Raw genomic sequence first — 11,444 nt, 5'->3', positions numbered from 1 at the left:
CATTTAATCTGTTTTCATTTTGTCACTTCATAGTTCTGTCTTATTTTTGGTAATTTCATTCAGTTTTGTAGTTGTTGTCTGTTTACATTTGCTTTGTCAGTTTACGGTCATTTAATGTCAGTTCATTTTATTCCGCTTTGTGTTTTTGTTGTATGTGGTCGTTTCAGTTTTGTAGTTTTGTCTATTTATGTCAATTTGCCATTATTCAATCTCAGTATATTTTAATTTTCTGTCACTTTGTATTTGTGATCATTTTACTCAGTTTTGTAGCTTTTGTGTCTCTTTACATTTGCTTTATGTCAGTTTGTCATCATTTAATCTCAGTTCATTTTCAGTCGCTTTGTGTTTGTGGCCATTTCATTCAGTTTTTTAGTCGTTTTATGTCATTTGAAGTAGTTTCAGTTTTGCGTTTATTCACGTTACAGAGAGTGCAAAGGCTCAGGTGGAGGGAAGAGAATACAAACACATGTAATGTTTTTAGAATGCTTTAATTTACAATATGTAACAGGAAATACAACAGAAGAAACCAGGAAACAGAACTGGAAGTATAACCAACCAGGACCTACTGAACGGAGATAGCCCCTCTAGATGGCTGACGGAATAATCACAAAACTAAGACAACTATGAAAACCCACATTTAGTAGCACCAAGGCAGGAATCCTAAATAATACAAAAAAAACAAAATCAGTACTAACAGTAATCCAAAACCCACTAATCCTAAACCCAAAACAACTATTTACAAACTACAATTATTTACCAGAGAATATTACAGGATACGACTAACGAATGGCTATAAATACCAACGTTGGTCAATAATAGTCTGATGCTACTCAGGAACAGAGACTTAACTGGCTGTCATGGAGGAACAGAGTTCAGGATGGAGGGAAAGCTGGACCCAACCAGTCCAGGTAGTGAATCCTCTTGCAGGTGTTTGGACCAACGATGGAGCAGCTGGAGCAGAAGTATGGCTACAAGGTGTCCAAGCTTTCCACGAGGTTGTAACCCGTCTGGATGTTTATGGCGTCTCAGGTGGCGAGGTCTGGCTGACAGCAGGTGTTTCATCCAGGAGACTCTGAGATGGAAAGGAGGTAGGAAACCAGGTGGAGGATCCGGGAGCAGAAGCAGGCAGAAGTCAACACTAAACAAAGTAAACAGGATTACTGAGAGAACTGAAAACAGCAGCACAGACATGAACTGAGCAGAGCACTGACTGTTCGTTGTTCACAGAGTGGCATCTGATTATAAGCAGAGCGGGAGCAGCTTGATTTCACGACTTCCACCTGCACACAATCAGCCAATCACCAACTCAGAACACCTGCTGCAGCCTTCTGCACCAACACACACCTGAGAGCGAGAGAGAGAGAGAGAGAGAGAGAGAATAGAGCTGGAGGAGGAGAGAGCTCCGTCCTGGGACAGTTCAATGTGGTTTTGTGGTCACTTTTGTAGTAGTTTAATGCTGTTTGTGATTATTTCATCCAGTTTTTTAGTTGTTTTATGTCGTTTGTAGTTGTTTCATTTAGTTTGTAGTTGTTTTATGTCTTTTTGGGATCATTTTATTTAGTTTTGTATTTTTTTTATGTCTGTTTACGTTTGCTTTCTGTCAGTTTGTTGTCATTTAATGTCAGTTTATTTTCATTTTTTGTCACATTGTGTTTGTTTTTTGTTGTTTGTAGTCATTTCATTCAGTTTTGTGTTTGTTCTATGTTGTTTTCTGGTCGTTTTATTCAGTTTTGTCGTTTTATGTCACATTCTGGTCATTGTCAGTTTCCAGATGTTTTCTGTCAGTTCATGGTCGTTTTGTTGGATTCAGGTCGTTTCATGCAATTTGTATTTGTTTTGCATTTTGTTTGTCAGTTTTGTCAGGTTGTTGTTTGGCCTTGTTACTCACTGAAAGAGGAATTTCATTTTTTTTTTTGTAGGACAAGACTGTGTAGCCGCGAGGCCTCTGTGAATTACTGGATGTTCCACTGGAATTTTGTTGTCCTGAAAACAACCCGAGCTCTGTTCAAGGAGGTTTCAGGGTAATTCCACTTTACTTTGATCTGGGAAATAAATCTGCTTGTTTATCTTCTTTTGTGCCGACGGTGACAAATGGTGTTCAGCATTTAGTGATGATAGTTTCTGTTATGTGATCATTTTCTGGACGTTTGTGGTCGTTTTGACTGAGCTTCCAGCTGTTGTTTGAAATAAATTCCTCTTGGTTTAAGTAGAGATCCTGCTCTGAACATTCATTTTTAGTCTTTTAATGTTGATCTGGAGTCAGTTAAAGTCAGTTTGTATTTTTTTTATGTCGATCTGGGGTCCTTTAATGTCAGTTTGTAGTCTTTTTATGTCGATCTGGGGTCATTTAATGTCAGTTTGTAGTCTTTTTATGTTGATCTGTATGTTGTATTGTAGTTTTCTTATGTTTTGTTTTCATTTGACTTCAGTTTATTATCTCCTAATGTCGCTTGTAGTCTTTTTATGTCATTTGTTTGTCTGTAATGTTGGTTTTTAGTCATTTTATTTCAGTTTTTAATGTCTTTATGTCATTTGTTGTAGTTTTTACTGTGGTTTGTAGTCATATTACTTCAGTTTATTATCTCCTAATGTCGCTTGTAGTCTTATGTCATTTGGTTGTCTAATGTTGGTTTGTAGTCATTTTATTTCAGTTAGCAGTCTTTCATGTTGTTCATAGTCATCTGTTGTCAGCTTGTAGTCTCTTTATGTCAGCTTGTAGTCTCTTTATGTCAGTCTGTAGACTCTATGTCAGTTTATAGTCGTGTTTTACAGTTGGAGTAATAATATCTACAGCTGCTTTAACGAGGTAATTATACGTTTGTCTGTCTGTCTGTCTGTGTTCGTCGCCATGTGCCCAAAATATCCTTCAGTCATTTAATAGTAATTAGTCAAACTGTCACTTGTGTGTTTGTGTGTTATTGTGTGTGTGTGTGTGTGTGCGTGCGTGTGTGTGTGTGCGTGCGTGTGTGTGTGCGTGTGTGCGTGCGTGCGTGCGTGTGTGCGTGTGTGTGCGTGTGTGTGTGTGTGTGTGTGCGTGTGTGTGCGTGTGTGTGTGTGTGCGTGCGTGCGTGTGTGTGCGTGTGTGTGCGTGCGTGCGTGCGTGTGTGCGTGTGTGTGCGTGCGTGTGTGTGTGTGTGTGTGTGTGTGTGTGTGTGTGTGTGTGTGTGTGTGTGTTTGCAGTCCAACCAGCTCATCTGCAGTCTTGGCAGCAGCTCTCATTCGTCGTATCGTTCTTGTGTTCTTGGCTCGGTGCCACAGATTTCAGTAAAACTGGTCTTCATCTGTGGAAACGTAGAGATTTAGAGATATTTTAAAACTAGTCACAGGATGAGGTTGTCAATACATGAAAAATTATTTCCTGAAGTCGAAAAAACACCCAAAATGTTTGGTTTCCTTTCAAAGAGAACTGATTTTATTATGTTGTGTTTTCATCTTCAGTTGGTAGTTTTTTGACGACGGTTTGTGTTGATTTTAGGCTAATTTGTAGTTGATTTATCTTGTTTTATGGTCATTTTATGTCGTTTGTTGTCATTTTATGTCCATTTGTGGTCATTTTATGTCCATTTGTGGTCATTTTATGTCAGTTTGTAGTCGTTTTATGTTGTTTTGAGGTTGTTTCATGTCATATGTTTTCATTTTATGTCAGGTTGTAGTCGATTTATGTTTTCTGGTAGTTTTAGGTTGTGAGTTGTCATTTTATGTCATTTTTTTGTAGTTGATTTTGTTGGTTTATGGTTGTTTTATGTCATTTTGTAATAATCTTATGTCGGTTTGTGTTGATTTTATGTCAGTTTGTAGTTGATTTATGTTGATTTGTGATCATTTTATGTCGTATGTTGTCATTTTATGTCAGTTTGTAGTTGTTTTTTGTTGTTATTTGCTCAATTTAGGTGGTATGTATGTCTTTTTTATGTCAGTTTTTAGGCGATTTATGTTGTATGCTGTCAATTTATGTCGGTTTGTGGTCATTTTGTGTTAGTTTGTAGTTGATTTATGTCATTTTGTGGTCAGTTTATATCATATGTTGTCATTTTATATCGGTTTGTGTTGATTTTATTTCAGTTTGCAGTTGTTTTATGTTGTTTTATGATACTTTCATGTTGCATGTTGTCATTTTATGTCGGTTTGTGGTCATTTTGTGTTAGTTTGTAGTTGATTTATGTTGTTTTGTGGTCAGTTTATGTCGTATGTTGTTGTATGTCAGTTTGTTGTCAATTTATGTTTTTTTTGATAGTTTTATGTCGTATGTTGTTATTTTATGTCCATTTGTAGTTGTTTTTGTTGATTTATGATTGTTTTATCTTGTTTTGAAATAATATCTTGTTAGTTTGTGTTGATTTTATGTTGGTTTGTGTTTCATTTAATTTACATTTTTGGTCATTTTATGTCGGTTTTAGGTCGTTTTTAATTTTTTTGTTGTTTTATGAAGTCGTTTTTTGTCAGTTTGTGATTGTTCAGTGTTGGTTTGTCGTCTGTTCATGTTGTTTTGTGATTGTTTTGTGTTTCTGTGTTGGTTTCACGTCATTTCTAGATGTTTTCCAGCTGTTTGCTTTCACTTTTTGTCACTTTGTGATGACTTTTGGCTCATCTGAGGCCTCAGAAACCAGGATTCTGCAGTTGTGGGTTTATTCATGGATTTTTGTCCTCTGCGCTGAAATCCTGAAAATCAAACCGCCAACGGGTCAATCAGCTGAATGTTTCTGAGGTCTGACCAAATAAAGAACGAAGACACAGCAGACAGTTTGTCCACAGGATTCTGTAATATTCACAAGACGCCTCAGAAGCACTTTACGTAAATTTATGTAAGATTAAAAAAACTGAAATATTTTTATCTTCGAACCCTTAGAGCTTAAACCAAACCGTCACGTGTGAACGCCTCAGTATGACAAAGACGGAAAGTTCAATAAAGAAACAGCTGGAGGTGACTAACAGCTGTGGCAGGTAATAACTCACCTGTGAAGATACACAACCCAGGTACAGGACTGAAGGCGACTTGAAGGGTTGGAGCGACTCGGTGAGGGACTAGATGATCCAAAAGTGACTTGTAAACTACTGTAGAGGACTGAAGATGACTTGTAATAAACTTAAGGGTTTGAAGGACTTGGTAAAGACCACGATGGCCCTTTTAAGGGACTAGAGACTTGAAAATGACAAGGAAATGACTAGACTGAAGAAGACTTGTCGTAAACTGAAGAACTGGAAGGACTCGGTTAAGAATAGGATGGGACATTGAAAGGCCTAAAGGACTTGAAAATGAACTGAAAACTCCTGCATAAGACTAGAGATGACTTGTAGTGGACAGAATGACTGGCAGGACTTGGCTGAGACTAGGATGGGATTTTTAAGGGACTAGAGGACACGAAGACTACTGTACAGGACTGAAAATGACTTGTAGTAGACTGAAGATTGGAAGGACTTGGTTAAGACTTGGATGGGGCTTTGAATGAACTTAGAGGGCTTGATAATAACTAGAAAACTATTGTATGGGACTGAAGATGACTTGTAGTAGACTGAAGGATTAGAAAGAATTCGTGAGGGACTAGAGGACTTGAAATTGACTTGAAAGCTAGAGATGACTTATAGTGGACAGAATGACTTGAAGGACTTGGCTAAGACTAGAGACTAGCATGGTATTTTTAGGGGACTAGAGGACATTAAAACTACATATAGGACTAAAGATGACTTGTAGTAGACTGAAGAACTGGAAGGACTTGGTTAAGACTAGGACGGGGATTTGAAGAACCTGGAGGACTTGACAATGACTAGAAAACTACCAAATAGGACTACAGATGACTTGTAGTGGACTGAAGAATCGGAAAGACTTGGTGAGGTACTGGGACACTTGACAGTGAGTAGAAAACTACTGAATGGAACTGAAGATGACTTGTAGTAGGCTGAAGGGTTGAATGAGGACTTGATGAGAGACTAGGGCACTTGACAATGACTAGAAAACTACTGTGTGGTACTGAAGATGACTTGTAGTGGACTGAAGAACTGGAAGGACTTGGTGAGGGACTAGGACACTTGACAATGACTAGAAAAGTACTCTATAGGACCAAAGATGACTTGTAATGGACTGAAGAACCAGAATGACTTGGTGAACACATTGGGATGTGGAACTAGGATAACTGTTGAGAGACTTGAGGACTTGAAAATTAGCAGAAATCTTCTTTCGAGTCTACTCATCCCTCGATAGCCCTATTCGAGTCTTTACCGAGTCACTCTAGTCCTGAGGATTGGTGAGGTCACTGAGGTGAACTGGCAGCAGTGACTAGAGGACTGACTCACACCTGTGGCAGGCACTGACTCACCTCCTGACTTGGTGCCAAGTCTGCTACCGACTTGCTTTCCCTTAAATAAACACGATCCTGCACTGAGCGCGCTCAGACCGCCTGCCTGGCATACCTGTGTGGGGAGGGTTGACTGACAGGTGGGGGGCGTGGCCAGGCAGTGTCGTGGTTTGGCTGCAGGTCAGACGAGTTCGTTACGAGTCTGATGTGACGCTGATGATGTCAGGTGGCATGAAGCTTTCACTGTTTCTTTACCAGGGTGACTTGCAGTGCTCTGAAAGGCTTAGGAAAGACTCGGGGGAGACAAGAGAACTTTGAAAAGGACTGGGATGAGACTGTGGACCTGGGAGTCGACCAAGTCTTCCATGTGCTTCTAGTTCTACAGTCCACTGCAAATCCTCTTCAGTCCTATGCAGTACATTTCTAGACATTGTCAAGTGCCTTAGTCCTTCACCAAGTCCTTCCAGTTCTTCAATCCACTGCAAGTCATTTCTAGTCCTATTCAGTAGTTTTCTAGTCATTGTCAAGTCCTCTAGGTTCTTCAAAGCCCCGTCCTAGTCTCAACCAAGTCCTTCCAATCTTCTGTCTACTACAAGTCATCTTTAGTCCTGTATGTAGTTTTAATGCTCTCTAGTCCCCTGCCCAGCTAAGTCCTTTGACTTGAAGACAGAATGACTTATTCTGTCCACTATAAGTCATCTCTAACTTTGTAGTCAATTTCAAGTCCTCTGGTCCATCACCAAGTACTTCCAATCCCTCAGTCTATTACAAGTCATCTTCAGTCCCATACAGTAGTTTTCTACTCACTGTCAAGTGTCCCAGTACCTCACCAAGTCTTTCCAATTCTTCAGTCCACTACAAGTCATTTCTAGTCCTATTTGGTAGTTTTCTAGTCATTGTCAAGTCCTCCAGGTTCTTCAAAGCCCCATCCTAGTCTTAACCAAGTCCTTCCAGTCCTTCAGTCTACTACAAGTCATCTTCAATCCTAGATGCAGTTTTAATGTCCTCTAGTCCCCTAATAATACCATGCTAGTCTCTAGTCTCAGCCAAGTCTTTCAAGTCATTCTGTCAACTAAAAGTAATCTCTAGTTTTGTAGTCAATTTCAAGTGCCCTAGTCCCTCACCAAGTCCTACCAATCCTTCAGCCTACAACAAGTCATCTCTAGTCTCTAGTTTTATTTTCCCACTTGTACAACCTCAAGCTCATCCTCTAAGTTGCCTAGTCTAAGTACCAAGTCTTTACCAAGTCTATCCAATTCTTTAGTCCACTGCAAGTTGCTTTCAATCTAGTAGTTTTCTAGTCGCTCTCAAGGTCTCTAGTTCCCTAATAGTCCCTTTGAAGTTTTTAGCAAGTCTGTTCAATCTTTCAGACCACTGCAAATCATTTTCAGTCCTGTATAGAAAATTTCTAGTCACTCTCAAGTCCTCTGCTTCTCTAACAGACCAATTCAAGTCTTTACCAAGTCCCTCCAATCCTTCAATCCAGTGCAAGTCATCTTCAGTCTAGTAGGTATATAATCGCTTGCAAGTCTTATAGTCTTTTAATAGTCATTTTGAAGTCTTTACCAAGTCTTTCAATGCTTCAGTCCCCTACAAGTCATCCTCAGTCCTACACTGAAGTTCTCTAGTCATTTTCAAGTTCTTTAGTCCCTTAATACTTTTTCCAGTTCTGCAATCTCATACTAGTCTTTCTATACGTTTTCTAGTCCCTACCAAGTCTTACCAAGTCTGTGTAATTATTCAGTCTTCAGTCTAGTGGTTCTCTCGTCGCTTAATAGTGCCTTCAATTATTTTACCAAGTCCTTCCAGTCCTTCAGTTCTCTGCAATTCATCTTCAGTCCAAACTGTGGTTCTCTAGTCACTTTGAAGTCCTCTAGTCCCCTAACAGTCTTTCCAGTTCCACAGCCCGTCTAGTCCCTACCAAGTTGTTACCAAGTCTATCCAGTTCTTCAATCCACTGAAAGTCATCTTCAGTCTAGTGGTTCTCTAGTCCCCTAATAGTCCCTTCAATTTCTTAACCAAGTCTTTCCAGTCCTTCAGTCCTCTACAAGTCATCTTCAGTCTCCAAGTTTTCTAGTCAATTTCAAGTCCTCCAGTCTTTATTACTCATTTTCCCGGTTCTACAACCTCACACTAGTCCGTCTCCAAGTTGTCTAGTACCACCAAAGTCTTTGTCAAGACCTTCGAGTCCTTCAGTTCTCTACAAGTCATCTTCAGTCATACATTGTGGTTCTCTGGTCACTTTCAAGTCCTCTAGTACCTTCCCGAGTGCTATGAATTCTTCAGTCCAGAACAAGTCAACGTCAGTCCTGTACAGTAGGTTTCTAGTCATCTTCAGTCCTTTCCTCCCCCAATAGACCCATTCAAGTCTTTACCAAGTCCTTCAGTCCACAGCAATTCATCTTCAGTCCTACACCATGGTTCTCTAGTCACTTTCAAGTCCTCTAGTCCCCTAACAGTCCTCCTAGTTCCACAGCTTTATACCAGTATTTTTAAAAATTGTCACATCCCATCCCAGGTCTTCACCAAGTCCATCTAGTCCTTCACTCCAGTCTATGAATGGCTTTGATACGACTGATGTTTTTCCAGCTGTTAAAGAGACTCGATCATGAAACAAGATAAAGACACAAGGAGATGACTAGATAGAGATCAGGAGAAGAAAAGAAACATTAAAACACAAGGAGTCCTTTATTTCTGACTTTTCGTCTTTGGTTCATTTTCTATCGTTAATTCGCTTTAATCAAGATAATATCCGTAAAATTAAAGAAATAAAACAGTAAATCATCTGCATAAGAAAGTCGTAAATATCCACAAAAATATTAACTCTGGTGTTAACAAAGGTCTGACAAAAATATTCACAAATGTCTCAAATATGTTCAAAGTAGATTGTTGAAATATTTATACTTTTGAACAACATCTGATGTCCCAAAAACATTAATTTAATGTATTACAAAAAATGTATTTCAAAACAAGTATTACCAAATTATTTAAAAAATTTCTCGAAAAAATAATAATAAAATTCCATGTAAATAACCCAGAAATACCAAGAAAATGGAAATTATCAATAACATGCTGAAAAAATGTTTAGAAATGTCATACAAATGTGCAAAAAATTAATATTACAAAGTCTGAAAAATGTTAATGTCTGAATAATGTCCAAAAAGTATGATTAAAACTCAATATATTTAAAGAAAATCACAAAACAACTGAATAATTTCCTCAAAATATGAATTATTTTGGAAGAAAAATACAAGTGAATGTCAAAATGAAGTCAGAAATATTAATAAAGCATCTAAATATTATTAACAATTTGTCTGAAGGAATTAAACGTCTAAAAAATGTTCCAAAATATTAATTAATCTGATGAAAAAAAAAAAAACACTAATAAATGTCCAACAGATGTTCAGACGTTACGAATAAAATGTCTGTTAAAACACATGAATACAAAGTTTCGTGGGTGATGACGCGTATGTCCAAGCATCAGACTGGAACAGTGAAAATTAGTGGAACCAAAGTTAGCGGAACCAAAGTTAGTGGAACCAAAGTTAGCGGAACCAATGTTAGCGGAACCAATGTTAGCGGAACCAATGTTAGTGGAACCACTAGGAACAGAACAGATGTTCATGTTGTTTCTGTCGGCAGTCTGCTGATTTTACGCAACATCACTTCATTGTGATGGAAGCGTGTGATTGATTCATCAGTCACAGCATCACCAGCTGCAGACAGGATGTGTAGATACTTTCAGAACAAAATCACATTCGCCTCGAACAACCAGGAGTCACTGAGATTCACTGGGAGTCAATAAGAGTCACTGGGAGTCAAAACGAGTCACTGGGAGTGAAAAAGAGTCACTGGGAGTCACTGGGAGTCAATAAGAGTCACTGGGAGTCACAGGGAGTCAATAAGAGTCACTGAGAGTCACTGGGAGTCAATAAGAGTCACTGGGAGTCACTGGGAGTCAAAAAGAGTCACTGGGAGTGAAAAAGAGTCACTGGGAGGCACTGGGAGTCAATAAGAGTCACTGGGAGTCACAGGGAGTCAATAAGAGTCACTGAGAGTCACTGGGAGTCAATAAGAGTCACTGAGAGTCAAGAAGAGTCACTGGGAGTCACTGGGAGTCAATAAGAGTCATTGAGAGTCCTGGGAGTCAAAAAGAGTCAATAAGAGTCACTGGGAGTCACTGGGAGTCAATAAGAGTCACTGAGAGTCACTGGGAATCAATAAGAGTCATTGAGAGTCACTGGGAGTCAAAAAGAGTCACTGGGAGTCGATAAGAGTCACTGGGAGTCAATAAGAGTCACTGATTCCGTTCATGTTTTTCAGATATTTTAAAAACAGGTTTTCCATATTTAATATTTGTCCAATAGTTTCTATGTTCCATCTTAAATTCTATATTTCACATTTCATTTTATTTTCTGAGATATTACTCATTTTTAGATATTTTACAAGTTTTCATCGATCATTATTTGTAACTTATTTTTGAACTAATTCATTTTCTAAATAAATTTCATTAAATATTTTTAAAACAATTATTTTTCTGCACAGTGAAATGAAGTATGCATTAATATTTTTAAAAATGTTTTAGTTTTTTCAATATTTCTTAGATGTTTTAAAACATTTTTTAGACATTTTATAATTGAATTTATATATATAAATATATATATAATCATATATATAAAATTATATATATACATATATACATACATATATATGTATGTATATGTACATACATATATATACATATATGTGTATGTATGTGTGTATATATACATATATATATACATATATATATATATATATATATATATATATATATATATATATATATATATATACATATATATACATACATCCTACATATTTTTCATTCATGTATTTTTAAGATCATTGTATTCTTTATTTATTGTTTTTTAGATATTTACTCAACAGTTTCCTTCAGCTTCAGTAAAAACAAACAACAGACTTCCATGTTGTAAACAAACAAACAGACAAACAAACTGTTTAAAGTCTGACAGTCTGAACTCAGGGAAAAGCGCGCATTTCCCTTTTCCCTGAGGAACGCGCGGGCACGGGACCAGCTGCTGCGCGTGACCGTCCGCTCATGCACACCTGCTGCAGGCTCCGCCCACCTCACCTTCCCGCGCGCCTCACGCA

Source organism: Amphiprion ocellaris, chromosome 24 (genome assembly GCF_022539595.1).
Source record: "Amphiprion ocellaris isolate individual 3 ecotype Okinawa chromosome 24, ASM2253959v1, whole genome shotgun sequence".
Lineage (NCBI taxonomy): Eukaryota > Metazoa > Chordata > Actinopteri > Pomacentridae > Amphiprion > Amphiprion ocellaris.
Note: the sequence above shows the minus strand (reverse complement) of the source record.